Here is a 16,179-nt window from a genome sequence, read left to right on the forward strand (position 1 = left end):
ATGTGAAATCTAATCTGTCAGCCTCCTAACAATCAAACTATTAGGTTGGTCTCATTGACGGCATAATAAGAATGATTTAGAGCAAACTATTACACACAACTCTTTCATTCAAACCAAAAATCACTTTCAAACCAAAAGTAATTTGTGTAATTTGTATTTGATTTGATTGCACAGTGTGTGTTTAGTCTATCTACTTTTTGTTTCTCCTCCAAATTCATGTAACAAAAAAAAAGAAAGCAATTTAGAGTCAATTATAGACCTCTTTCACGTTCATTACACCTGTGACTGTATTTCCGCTAATGATGTTTCATAGATGTGTGTGTAAAATATCAGTGCTAATTGAAATCATATCTAGGGGGCGTGTTCATCTGTGTAATCACCTGACACGCCTGTTACTGACAGGCTGCATGATCTACAGCCTGGGTTAGACAGAAATCAGCCCCAGCCACGCTTCTTGCTTCTTCACACCATGTTGTGCGTTTTTCTTAGTAGTGCTGTTGTGGTTGGTGCAGAAACAAAAATTCTAAATAATCCACTTTATGATATTTGTTATGAAATAATAATCTGATGGAGATGCCAAAAATGAAATGTATTATCTTTTTATCATTGAAAGATGCTCATTTACTGTATATTTGTCCTCATTTTCATCAGGTTCATTTGTATCTTTATTCCAGCTAGCTAAATAAACACACAGTGTGAATGAGCTGCTGAAAACAAAGCCGTACAGATGACCGCCTTCTCTGTCATTCACGATGCCCTTCGTAAGACTCCAGCATGGCTGCGACTTCTGCTTGGACTTGATCAGGTTTCATTTCTGTACCTAGAAAAGCCCTTTTATGTCACTACCTTGGGTCCTGTGACCGGCGGGCCATCATCTTGCAGTATTTCAGGATGAGGTCAGAATCTTTTTCTTTGCTCAGGCGCCCGGCCAGTTTCTCGACACCTGCCCTGGAAATGACAGCTCTATGGGCGTCCCCATGAATCAACGGTCATGTGGCCGCGCCTCCACGCTGCAGGGACAGGCACCAAGTTAGAAACGGCTCTGAAACTCTAGTAGGACAGCTGAAAAAGAAAACGAAGAAATGAAACCGCTCAAAAGCACCAGGGGGCAAACAGCTCAGTGTGTGTGTATGTGAAGGATATAAAGAGAGGGAATGCGTATGTGTGCTTGTTGTTCCAGTAGAACAAATAAAATTGACTGAAGGTTCTTGTGCTAAATAGCTCTTCTATCTGTGTTGACCTTCACAGTATAAAGAAATTTACAAATCTAAATTATATTTATAATAAGTATAATTAAATCATGTACACTAGATCAAGTACAAATTTGTACTTGTACAAATTTGTGAAAATGATAAAATATCCATTTCACGTGTGATCATGTGAGTAATAACATCTGAAAAAACATGCTAAGGTGCATTTCATCATGACGTTTCACATGTGAATTCAAGTGACATCACGGGAGCAATAATTGGATTGCACACGTGTGCTACACGTAAAAATTCATGAAACATGAAGTGTCTTTAAAACACATGTATAACCATGTGATTTTTCACATTTGAAGTCCATGTGACTTTTCTGTAGAGGAAAACGCATCTCAAATCAAGTGGATAAATCTGAAAACTCTGTTTTGTGGAGATCACATGACATGACTGACATGTGATCGCCACAATTCCAAGATGGCGGATGTCATCCTGATGCTGTTTTCTGTATTTTCTGTATTTTGGTAATAAGTGGGCAGAGATGATGGTGAACTGATGATGGCACAAGTTTTTGATTCTGTAATATAAAATGAAACATGACATGAAACTAACATGCCATACTTAATGGATGTGGCTAACTTCCATGATTATGCTAGGCCTCCGGAGGTCTGAAATGCCATAAATCTGAAAATGCTGTTTGTGGAGATCACATGACATGAATCCACAATTCCAAGATGGCGGCCCTCATGCAGTTCTCTGTATTTTCTGTATTTTAGTATAATGTTGGACTGCTTTGTATAGTATGCAAGCAACAATGGGGTGTGCAAGAAAACATGTTTTATGTTCACGTTGTTAAACGCAAAAGAAAATGGTGGAAATGAAGAAAACAGGGCTGGTTCTGAATCTTTTGGGGCCTTAAGTGAAATCTTAATTGGGCCCTCACTTAAATCATACCAAGCCGCAGACCTGAAGTTTAGTCTGACCCATTGTAACCATTCATTATTAGCAAAAGATATTATTATAATTATAATATAACAACGCTAATGAAGCGCTCATCATTGTGTAGATCGCTAACTAGCCAAGCTGCCGTAAATTATTGCAACTCTGTCATATAGCTACATTGCATTCTGGGACTTTGAGTCCAGTGTTTGCACTAACATCACCACTCCTTCTGCACTGGATTTCTCCAGTGGTCTTGCTCTTTTGCTTTTTGGAGCTAACCATAAAACCTTGACATTATACTTTATGTTTGAGATTAGTGAAATTTTTTTCTCTTAATAAATACCATTGTATCTGTGCTAACAACAACATCCTCCTGTGACATCAGCATGACACACAAGCTCTAACTCCTCACAGGAATAATGAATATTTCAATAGAAATATACTAAAAGTTTTTCCTTTAAGTAGCCTAATTTCCACCATTGCAATAAGAAAGTAGCTCATGACTACATGACTGTCAAAATCATTAGTGCTGTGACGCAGGCAACCTGATTAGACGGATCTAAAGATTTACTAATGATCTCATTATGACTGGAATTTATATTAATTAACTTATCAGCCTCATTAAGGCACAAATCATTCATGAGTACTTTGATACCGTGACGGGAATGAAAGAGGGAATTCCGGCTCTCCAGGCCGAGCTTAGCCCCGCGTGCCCAGGTATTCAGCGTGTCAGAGTCACCCGTCCTGGCCGCTCTAAAAGCCGTAATTATGCAGCCTTAAATACACCATTTGAAAAACATTTCTCACATTTTAGCTTTGCTCCTTTCGGGATAACCTGAGTGTTTGTTAAGCGCTGCCTTGATGCTGTTATCCTTAGCATCTCCTTCATTAAACATCTAAACATATCTCCTAATTAAGAATCATTTCCAGGCCTGGAAGAATAAACCTTTCTTCCTGGCTTTCTTCTCGGTCCTCCGCCTAGCATTTTTTTCTGTCCCCAAAGACTTTAATTGAATGCCCGTATAATGCTATCTCCTTTAGGTGAGCTGGGAGGTGAGCACAAAAGGCAGGGCAGACCGCAGGATGAAAAAGACGGCACCGGCCGGAGGAGCCATTCAACAAACGGAGCTCATTAATGAGAGAAAGATCATGTTCTTCTCCTCTCGCTAACACCACAACAGGTGCAAATCAAAACATAATTGTTGACTCCACATGCTGTTTGTCACTCTGGATGCAGGCTTTTTTTCCTTTATTAGAGGTGCATATATGAGTGGGGAAGGGTCTGATCTATAAAAGCATGGTTAAAATCTACATCTGTGGTGTCCCTGTGTTCATTTAATACATGCAAAAAAATGTAAAAGCTCCAAAAAAAGAAGAAGAAGAAGAAGAAGAAGAGATGTGAAGTGGAAAATAAATTAAAAGTCTGCGAGCTGAGGTGGTGACACACCAGTGGGATGGGTTCTTACAATGAAAACGAGGAGCCGTTCTGCTATTATGGCGCCCTTGCATGGCAGGATAGAGGCTGACAAAAACAGCATGAAAGAGACGAGATACAAAGGCTTGGATGAAGCATCTCAATCTTTTCTCCCGGGTTTCTAAGCAACTTATAATAGAAGGTCAAGCTAGACAAGGTGGAGTAGTAAGTCAATACAGAGAGTAAAACAAGAGCATGGAAAGATGCAAGTGGACGCAAAGAAAATGGGGGAAAAATGAAATGCCCCTGACATTGAGGATTTCAGTGTAATCACTTTCTCATAAGCCACCAAGTTCACACAGATAAATTATATATTATTAAAAAAAAAAAAACAGACATGCAAGAGAAATTCAATTCCCTGACTGAAAAGATTTTTTTATTAAATCAATTAAATCCATTTGAAAGCAATATATATATTATGGCTGATTGGTGAATATATATATATATATATATATATATATATATATATATATATATATATATATATATATATATATATATATATATATATTTTCACCAATCAGCCATAACGTTAAAACAACATGCCCCTTGTGCCGTCAAAACAGCTCTGACCTGTCGAGGCATGGGCTCCTCAAAACCTCTGAAGGTGTGCTGTGGTATCTGGCAATCTGGCACCAAGCTGTGTTTGTCCAGCACATCCCACAGAAGCTCAATCGGATTGAGATCTGGGGAATTTGGAGGCCAAGTCAACACCTTAAACTTTTTGTCATTTTCCTCAAACCATTCCTGAACATTTTTTGCAGTGTGGCAGGGCGCATTATCCTGCTGAAAGAAGCCACTGGCATTAGGGAATACCGTTGCCATGAAGGATCATGAATGCCAGGACCCGAGGTTTCCCAGCAGAACATTGCCCAGAGCATCACACTGCCTCCTCCAGCATAGTGCATCCTGGTGCCATCTCTTCACCAGGTAAGCGACACACGCACCCAGCCATCCACATGATATAAAAGAAAATTTGATTCATCACCTTCTTTCATTGCTCAATGGTCCAGGTCTGATGCTCACGTGCCTATTGTAGGGGCTTTCAGCAGTGGACAGGGGTCAGAATGGGCACTCGGACTGGTCTGTAGCTACACAGCCCCATGTGCAGCAAGCTGCGATGCAGTGTGTGTTCAGACACCTTTCTATCACAGCCAGCATTAACTTATTCAGCAATTTGTGCTACAGTAGCTTTTCTGTGGGTTCGGACCAGATGGATCACTTTTGGTAAGCACTAACCAGTGCATACTGGAAACACTCCTGCCTTTTTGGAGACGCTCTGACCCAGTCGTCTAGCCATCACAATTTGGCCCTTGTCAAAGTCACTCAGATCCTTACGCTTGCCCATTTTTCCTGCTTCCAATGCATCAGCTTCGAGAATTGACTGTTCACTTGCTTGTTCACTTGTTCCCACCCCTGCCATTGTAAAGAGATAATCAGTGTTATTCACTTTTAATGTTATGACTGTGTGTATACACACACACACACACACACACACACATATATATATATATATATATATATATATATATATATATATATATATATATGTGTATATATATATATATATATATATATATATATATATATATATATATATGTATGTGTATATATATATACACACACACAGATCAGTCATAACATTAAAATCACAGACAGGTGAAGTGAATAACATTGATTATCTCGTTACAGGGTGGGAACAAGTGAACATATATATATATATATATATATATATATATATATATATATATATATATATATATATATATATATATATATATATATATACACATATATAATATAAGCATATACATATATAATATAAGGAGTTAGGCTGTATTGCAGGAAAGATATGCCTAAACAAGTTTAATAAATGTTTTTATTTAAAAAACAGACCTGGTTATCTAAATGAAGGCCTTTTTCCAAGGAACTGTACACATAATGAATAAAACACTTCTCCACTCTTTGACCTGAGGTGGCATGTTAAATTCACTGAGTTGGGAAAACACTGACTGAGTTCATCTATGGCTCTAAAGAACAAAATCAGACAAGTTGAGATGTTTGTATATCACAACCTTGAAATGATAAAGTTCTATAAGACTGAATGAGTTCACATACCGAAGCCTAGTTACTGTTACTAGCCCAAAGTTGATTATTTTCCAATAACAGCATGTCCTGAAGTATTTTATTCCTCTTATATCACAGCAATTTACTCATGATTGCAATTGATTTATTATAGATTATAAAGATATAGTTCAAAGTTATATTTAATATTGTGGAACATCCGTGAAAAGTTCCTGTTATCGCTTATGTTATAGCAGCTATAAACTTTCGTTCCTTCACTTGCCTCTCTTCTCTCTCTCTCTTAAAGTTAACGATGCTTGTTATTGAGAAGCCACAATGTGCAAAGTTCTCCTTCCTGAACACTTTTCCACGTCTGGAAACTTAAAGTTACAGCTTTACCTCTGACTGTTACAAAGTGCTGACACTGGAGACTCCTTCCAAAAGTGCTAATTAAACATCTCACAGAAATCGTCACCAATCATCACCGACTCATGATTTTTCTTTGTTAAATTATATGTTTTTTAATGTGTTTTTTATTATTAGTCTTAGTTCATGTGGAGAGAGCGCCATAAAAGTCCCCACGAATGAGCTGCTACTATAGAAACGATAACTTGAAAGAGAAAATTCAACACCTTCTGACCAATCACATTCCAGAATTCAACAGTGTGGTAATATAAAAAAAAAAAAACGGATGCGTTTAATATTTTATAATAGGTGTGTTAATGTGTATGGTGTGCAAAATCTCACACGCATACACCAAATCAATGAACACAACACCAGGTCCATTAAACAAAGCTCCAACACGCCTGGGCGTCTCTTTAGACATCACATGTCCCAGCGATGGAACAAAGGAGTCTCACTAATGTGGATCAGTCAGGTGTGGAGCGCACAACAAAAAAAAAAAAGAGAGAAGAAAAACGGGTTTAATTTGATTTTATTTGACACACGTACATAAATGTACGTACACAGTCCACTCTCAGAAAAAAAAGGGTACTTTTCCTTGTTGGTAGGGTGGTACTTTTGTCTTTTGTACCTTTAATATGTATCTTTCAAATGTGCAAATGTGCATGCAGTGTGCTTTTATAAATAATTATATATATATATATATATATATATATATATATATATATATATATATATATATATATATATTGGATGCAATTACCTTTTAGATTAAAACTTTAAAGGTATGCTTTTGCACTGTTCTAAGTAAAAGATACACATTAAAGGTACAAAAGGTGTACAAAGAATGATGCAGTTTAGAATCGCACATTTTTCTGAACGTGTAGGTTGAAATACAGATTTATTTATTCATGGCATGTTAGAGCCAATGATAAGATCCTATATGATGAGAAAAAGTAAAGAAAATAGTAAAGATGATCTCCAACAGTAAATCTCACAGGTTCTAAAAGAATATGATACACATTATTTTTGTTCATCCTTTAAACGAGATTGCATTTTATTTGCTGTAAACATGTGAAGAAACTGGTGTAACGATGAGAAAAATAGCCTTGAGATCCGAGGCGCTTTCATTGCACTAACATTAAGTGTTCTTCAGTGCACAATTCACCTCCCACTTTGATTAAAAATAAAGTGTGTGAATAGGCTCCTTTCACTTCTCACTGCTAATGGAGCGGTGTGTAAAGATGCATTCTGCACTAAAGACTGTCAGGCAAAAGAAAAAAAATAGAGATCATACAAGTACAGAGGGTAGAAAAGGACCAGCTGGAGGAGTGTTCAGTGTTTACGTAAAACACATCACACAATTAGGATTCATTCATTCAGGAGCCTTATTAAGAAGTCTGCAAGAGGCCAAGTGACTAAATTAATTTTTTTTTTAGTTTAAATGCAAAAAAAAAAAAAAAAAACACGGAACCAACAAAAGAGACAACTGTTGAAGTAATTCACAAATCGGTTTCTAAAGTTACAGAAAAGGGTGATTCCATGAATTCGGTGACATTTGTGGAATATGCACTGATATTACATTTACAAATAAGTATGTAAAGTGAAGATAAAAGACATAAAGTGTCCTTCACAGTAACGTATGTGCATGTTTCAGATAAATAACTTCAGATACGATATTAATTAAACCTCTACAGCACTTATAATTGACTACAACTTGAAATATAATCATTGTGCAGTAATCTTGAGCTTGAAACATCCTTTTCCATGAGTCGTCCATGATCGCTTCTGGAAAAGGTACATTTCAGATCAATCCTGTTACCTGAAAACATCCACCCCCATGGAATATTTGGAATATTCCACAAGCTGCATGTTCAACGGGAAGTTTTATCATCCAAATTTCCTGATGATCATGTGAAGAAGAAAATTAAGATTTCTCATTTTTTTAATTCTTTACTTTACTTTTGGGATATTGACTGATGAGGTCACTTTGAAAGTGCAAACCTGTCACTCAAATTATATAGTGAAAGTAAATAGGAATAAAAAAATATATATATTAAGAAGGTTCTTAATGTCCTAACCACATTTTGTGTGTTTGCTAATTCTATGAAAAAAACTCAACTCTGTTTGTCATCTAAGCCAAGATACCTTTTCTTAATAAGACAGTTTCCTGAGATGTGTTAACATATTTTTGAATGGTAAAGTGTTTCTTTTTTTTTTATTTTTTTTTCAAGATTCACTGTTTAAAATGACTAAAACAATTGAAAAAAAAAGTGACTTTTTTGGGGTTAAGTGGTACTACAATCCTGGAATCACGCAACAATTAATACACCTTAGCAGCAGTTAAACTATCATGTTTTTCACATGTAATTATGAGAGTAACATGTGATCACATGAATAACACATGAATGTGCATTTCAAAGTGTTATGACATCATGTGATCATGTGAAAAAATATAAAATAAATGAATAAATTGTGAGAAAATCACATGTGAAAATAAAACCACATGCCCTATATGTGAAAAATGTATAAAATATAATATAAAGTGTCTAAAAAAGCACGTGTGAAGTTATTGGGTTTATTTTTCATGTGTGTAGTTTGTGTGACTTTTCTGTAAAAGATGATTCAGTTATAATGACTACGTGATTTCCTCAAGTCAGAAATTGAGAGTGTGTTTGGGGGGCATCTCAGTGAAGTCTCACTGGCCAGATGAGACTAAAGCATAACTAAAGAGAATAAAAATCTTTGACCAACTAAAAGCAGAGAAGAACAAAATCAAGGTCAATCGTGCAGTGTTCAAAAGCAGTGAACTCTGAAAGATTTCTTTTTTAATCTGCAAATAGGAAACGAGGCATTGTGGTCCCACACGTCTGATACAGCGCTTCAAAAAAGCAGTTTAAAATCACTTCCCTTGACCTGCACATCCTCCATTTAACAGATTTTTTTTTTTTTCCAATTTTGCTTCAGCGCACGTCGGATATAAAGTTTAAAGTTGCAACGAGGGATGAAAAGATTTTCAGGATCGAACAATACTCAACCATTGAATGACTGAGGTGGAATAATTGGGATGGTCATCGTACAATAATTGTGGTCTTTTGATAATTTCCTGCTTGTGCAAAATGCATTGCAAGTCTAAGTATTTAAAAAAAAAAGAAACAACATTGATGCACAGGTCCATTGATACACACAGTAATACAAATAAAGAGCCTTGAACCTTGAACCAGGCCACACAGGTGGCGTTGAAATGATTAAAGATGATCACGGTCATGACCGGTCCAAACAACTGAGACGTAAGCACTGATATTTTTATTTTTTAAAGCAAGGTGTATTCAGTGCTAAAAACACTGTTAAAACTCACACGTACATATGATTTGTTGTTTTCAGAGTTGAGTTATGATTGTGTCATGAGGAGTTAATACAGAAATCATGCACATCTGTATTCAGACCTCATACATACTGTAACTATGGATTTAATACTACTCAGACAGGGGTTTTTTGCACAAAGGCGTGGACTTCAGCTCATTTTTCTTGTGGAAGCCATATTGTCAAATGAAACTAAACGTGCAGGGATTAATGTGATAATATCAAGTAGGACTATTCAAGCTGCTAAATACTGGCAATATACTAGATTCCTGTTAGATGTTTATTTCAATTCATGCCATCTTCTCACTCATATGTCATCATATTACTCCTTTTTACTCTTACATTTTTAAAATGTCTCTTGCATTTAAGTTACATCATAGTACATTTAACAGCAACAACAACAAAAAACATGATTTGCTTCTTCAGTCTGCATTTTCTATCCCTTGATATAGAATCCTTTGTGTTTAAAGATGGTGGTGTAGATGCTATTATAGAGCCTTGCCTTTAAAGAGAAAAATCTGGCAACCTCAGAGGTGTGAACTACATGCAGGTCATTTTAATGATCTGAACAGGAAGCTACGTAACCCGACACTGAATACGAGAAACTTTCCTTGAGTGCTGATGTAACTTTTCAAGTTAATGACGCTTATCATGTAAACGAAAAAGCACAAAGCGCAAACTCCTCTTTCCTGAAGACTTTTTGTTGCAAAACTTAATGTTACAGTTTGACCTTTGACTCTTACAAAGTGCTGACACTGGAGACTCCTTCCATAAATCTTAAATAAACATCTCCTTACAGGCAACTCCACCATATCTACTACTACTACTATTATTATTATTGTTATTATTATTATTATTATTATTATTATTATTATCCGTTTATGTAGAATGTCCATCATACAAGTCCCTGTGTACAGTGTTGCATATTAGAATGAGTGTCTTGTAGTCTGCACTACCGTCAGAGCTACTGTTATAGAAAATTAATCCATTTTATTCCACGGCGCTGCGGTCTAAAGAGAAATATTAGATAAATTTGATCAATTTATAGATAAATTTTACTGTTATTCAGAATTCTAGGAAGTTGTCATATCTTGTAAGACAACTTCCTAGAATTCTGAATAACAGTCAAAAAACAAATCAATATTTATTTAATTTCTTCATTCATTTTGAATGAAATGTAATCTAATATTCTGTCATTCTGGCAGAATGAATCTAGTTTTCTACGCAGTCATTTCCTGGATACTTGTGCACTTGTTGTGGGCGTCAGTGAGGCCTCGCTCTCGCTTTGGTGCAGCGCTGCAGTCATTCAGAGCAGCTCTGGCAGGGAAACGCTGAGAGATTCCTCCAGATATTTACCACCAATGAGAGAAATGCCTACAATGTCTGCTGCTGCTCTCCAAATACAGTTACACCGGCCTGCTGCTTGCTTCGGGTTAAGACACACGCAGTTGTGGAATTCTTGGGCTTCATGTTAGTCAAAACGTATAAACTGATAGACAACCTCTGGCTTCTGGACTGTACACTGTGCTGAAAAGGTTGGAAGGATAAATACTGTATACCCTATACCTATATAGATCTGTATCATGTTCATTTTTATTTATTAGGTTGCAGTTGTTCTTATTTTCCATATCTCACATCTTCTGTACATGTTTTTATAGCCAGGTTACACACATTTAAAGGATTATTTGTTCGGAGAGTTTTTCCTTTAGTCTAATACATAAAATCCTGACGAAGAGAAGAAAGTCGAAGAAGTGAAAACCCAAGTTTGACCTCTCTATGAACTGACTCGAGCAGATTTAAAGCATTTCGTATCATTTCTTGTAAACCAGCATTCAAACCTTTTTACTTTTTATTATTTAGGGGACAACAATGTTGCATATATGACTCTAACATATCCAGTACATATACTACAATATTAAATGAAATACAGAAAAGAAAATGCAAATCAGATTGTGATTTAACTATAATGTACATTAGTGTATTTATTTACCATAAACGTTTAAACAGTAATTCAGTCAATGTACAGGATTTCAGATTGATGCTGTATGTTGATCAGGTTGTGACATGATAATAATAATAATAATAATAATAATAATAATAATAATGAGTGAAATAAAGCATAAAGCTGTGGTCACTGGTTTCTGGCACTGCACTGCCCTCATGTGGAATTACAGTGATGCAATGCAGCATCACAGAGATTTCGATTAAATGACAGTGCTCATGAGATTCACCTTTTTTAAATATTTGCTTTAGCTTTAATGCTAAAGCTGGGTCTAGAAATATAACAGTTTTTAGGAAAACCATCATTTGTGTAAATGTCTAAACTGATATGTGATGTGTAAAAAACTACGACCGTGCAATATGACTGTTACTAAGCACTGACACTGGAGACTCCTTCCATACATAAACGTCTCCTTACAGGAAACTTCACCATATCAACATTTTTTTTACTGTGCTTTGGGATGATAGATCTTTTCCTTTCAGTTTAGATTTTCTTGTTATAATTACAAACTGATTGGATGCAACTGATTTGATGTAGTATTGAATCTTTCAAATTTTGACAGAATCATTTGGAATTCTTCCTCCTTTTCAGTGTTCAATAATGAATTATTTTAGACAATTAACAAAAGCTTCATTAAAACACCCTTTTTTATGCAGCAGGACTGTTTTGCTGGAAGTTTCTTAACAAACCTACACATAAATACCATAAATACACACACAAAACACACACTGAATACTATCCTACCATGAGGACCTAGTGAAATGTATAACTACTCATAGGCAACACTCTGTCACACTGGAGACGTGTGTGTGTGTGTGTGTGTGTGTGTGTGTAAGGTGACATGATGAGTATGCTGAAGGGGAAAACATACTCAAAAATGACATTGTTAGCTATTAGACTGAAAATGATGAATATTTGATCTGTGTGAATTTGGCCTTGTGTCAGATCTAATTGTTCACCTCGGATATAACGCATCAACTAATATTTAAGATTAAGGTTAAGTGGTTAATCACCTCCCTGTCATCCCTTTAGTCTGTGATGTATATAGCACAGTGTGTGTGTATGTGTGTGTGTATACATGTGCAAGGTAGAGAGAGAGAAAGTAGAGACCAGCTCAGTGCAAATATAGAAGGTTCCTGCAGTAATTTGTCAGTAATGTGCAATGAGGCAAGTTCTGAATGAGGTGTATGGGCAAGTTACCACGGTAGTGCAAAATCGTGATCATTTATTAAGTCACTAAAATGATCAATACGATCTCACGATTGCAAATTTGTACGAATTCACAATTACTATGAAAATTTACGATAGTTGTTAGTTGTAAGTTAAGAGTAAATATCAAGCCGAATATTACAAAGGGCCGTAAACAATAAAAAAAAAAAAAAACATTTGGTGTGATACTTTTTTACCTTTAAAACTCAATCATTTACTTGGGTTTAACGTGTGGTCCAGTTTTTTAAGACATTTTTGGAAATATAATGAGAATTATCATGTTTATATGTACAGATAACTGTATAATAATAAAGAAATAAGCCATAAGTACACACTTAGAAAAAAAAAAAAGAAGTTAAATCTTGCATCCTAAAAGAGTTTGGTTTGTCCCTCTAGAGGAAACTGTTTAAACCCTACAGCAGAGTGCTTCCTTATATGAAAAAGTAGAATATCTTTAGAAAGCTAGAACCGTTAACCATCCAGTTAGGCTTCCTTCATTCCAACAAATCATCATACACTCTTAGAAAAGAGAGCCATTCTAGAGTTTTTCAAGGATTTTTATGTATAGTTTAGCTAAAATGCTTTCTTTTTACTTAACACAGTCGTTCTGAGTTCTATATGAAACCTTTAAGAGAGGAACTCAACATTTTTTAAGGGTGCTAGATTTAACCTTTAATGACCTTTCAAATATGAAGCAGAAAATCCTCAAATCAGGATATTTAAGATCCAAGGCACTCTTGTAGAATATAAAAAAGTCTATATTTAAAGCTAATATGTTAAACACACACACACACACACACACACACACAGCCCACAGCCTATGCATTGAAGACAAAATGTAAGATATAAAAATACATTTGCACAGTACAGCATCATGAGCAAAAAATAACCTCGTTATTAACATTTTGTTTCAAATTCTAATGATGTAGGTTAATGAGTCAGTGTGTCAATATTTATCCACAAAATAAATAATACGGCGAGAAAAAAAACAGCTCATCAACAGCGACTCTGACTGAAAGACTTCAGTAATCAGCCATTAGGCCCGGTGTTACTGATAACCTGCTGTGTGTGAGTTCTCACATGTAAGTGTTGCTACAGATGCCACGCTGGTTTTCCTCTCGACCGTGCCATCTCGAGTGCACAGGAAACATTATTCCTGTTGATCCCCTGATACATTTGTTAATATTTCCTTTCAGAAAGTAATCTGTGTGGTTGTGTAGAGCTTTTTATTGCGGTGTCGGACAGAGCAATGATCTATACAGTATATATACTGTAACTAGACTGCTTAAGTGTAACACTCTCAAAAACTCATCACGCAGTTAGAACAAAAACACTCAGTTTGAGCCAAACAATATAAACAGTATTTTCATGGCTTGATTACAATAGGCATTCTGTCATCACAATTTCCAAAATTCTGTCAATCACTTCTCACTTAATGTCTATCTTTCGCAAATCTGTACTTCTGCAGCTCAAATTACAAAATGGTTACATTTAGCTCCTAAACCTAACGTGAAAATCGACCTGATATCCGTTTGCTAAGTCTCAAATGCTATATTAGTTAATAATCAAAACCGGAAAAATTGTAATGGTTATAGAGGCAAACTGATTAAATGTATATTAATCAGCCAATCACAGCTGATTCCCATTCAATTCAATTTTATTTTTTCTGTATAACGCTTTTAACAGTGGACATTGTCACAAAGCAGCTTTACAGAAATAAATTGTCTATGTGTGAATTTATCCCTAAATTTCCCATCAGATGTCCTACCTACAGGTGCTGACTATCTATAATAAAGTAAAAAGACACCACTTCTGGAGATATTTTTTTCACTTCATTTGTTCCTACTCAGAAAGATACAGTTATCTAATGTTTTTTTTGTAATGAGTTGCTTTAATACAATGTATATATCCACCAAAGAATAATAAATGAATTACAATATTAAACAAACTACAGAGCAAATAACAGTTTACTACTTTATAGATTAGCTAAATTAGCTAACCAAAAAAATGCCACTGTAACGAAAGGATAAGAGAAATGAAGTGACTTCAGTGACATCTGCTGGTAGGAATAAGGCGTGATTAGTCCAAATCGCTCGAGAGGGATGAATGCTAAATAAACTGAACAGATCAGTGGGTGGAATTCTTATAAAAGTACTTATATTCTATATAAAAATTGCTTTCCTTAAAAGTAGCCTACTTGTAAAGACTGTATATCATCTTATATTGAATAATAGATAGCTTGATGTGGTAATTCCACAAAAACGTTGTTAGAAAAAGTTAGAAAAACTTCCTCTTCCCACTGCAAACTGATGTCACAATCCTCATTTGCATATTCACATTGATTGGCTGTTACATTTTGTGATGAAATAACTCTTACCTGTCATGTGTTTAGTACAAACTTTAGATTTTTCATTTAGATTTTCAGCTCCCTGAGTTATAGCAACATTATACTACAGTGTTATTATATTCTGGATTCTGATTGGTCAGAAGATGAATGATTTTCTATAAGAGCAGTAGTGCAGTTGCAAATCACAGGTTTATATTAGTAAGCACATTTTAATACATTATTGTTTCTATAGTAATACATTCACAGGGACTTCTATGGCAGATGCTCCACATTTAGAAGATGGTTGTATTTTGTGAGGTGCATTTATGGAAGGAGTCTCCAGTATCAGTGCTTTGTAGCAGTCAGACGTAAAGCTGTAGCATTAAGTTTTCCGACACAGGGAAGTCTTCAGGACACTTTGCAGTTTCTTCTTAGCGTGACAAGCTTGTCTTAATAATTTTAAGAGAGTGAAAACGAGAGGCTGGTGAGAGAACGACTGTTTATATTGTAGCTGCTATAATGTAAGTGATAACTTGATGTTCCACAACATCCAAATAAATGGATAAAAACATATTCTTTATGAAATAACAATTCTAAACATTGACAAAATGCTGGTATGTGCTGTTATTAGAAAAGAATGAAATTAAAGTTTGTAACACATGTTTTATTCCCTACTTATTTGAGGTTCATTTATTCCCTTATCTGTATACCCTTAAATCTGTTTCATATGTTAAATGTAAACACACCAGCAGTTCCTCATACATCTAACTGTTAATGATGAGTGTTATAACACACTGTTTGTTCTGAAAGTAACAAAATGAGTTGTAATTTAACTAGACACACAGGTGTGTAAAAAAAAAAACCCCAACACATTACATATGTTTAAATGTAATAATGTATGTAAATGACAAAAGACAAACATTGATTAAAAACTCATTTTAATTTGTAAACTAGTAGACTTCAGATCTAATTAAGATGTGTTTCCTTTTCTCCAGGCTCACACTCCTGCCAGTGATGTGTAAATGTGTGTATGTGTGTGTGCGTGTGTGTGTGTGTGTGTGTGTGTGTGTGACTTTCTCTCCGTCAGGCTGATGATGCCGCGTAATTACACCGGATCTGTTGATCTTTGGTCCGGCTGTGGTACATATGGAGGCTCCCTGCCTAATGCAAAGTTCTGGTTAAACATTCTCCCAAAGTT

The sequence above is a fragment of the Pangasianodon hypophthalmus genome, chromosome 19 (assembly GCF_027358585.1).
Source record: "Pangasianodon hypophthalmus isolate fPanHyp1 chromosome 19, fPanHyp1.pri, whole genome shotgun sequence".
In the NCBI taxonomy this organism is placed as follows: domain Eukaryota; kingdom Metazoa; phylum Chordata; class Actinopteri; order Siluriformes; family Pangasiidae; genus Pangasianodon; species Pangasianodon hypophthalmus.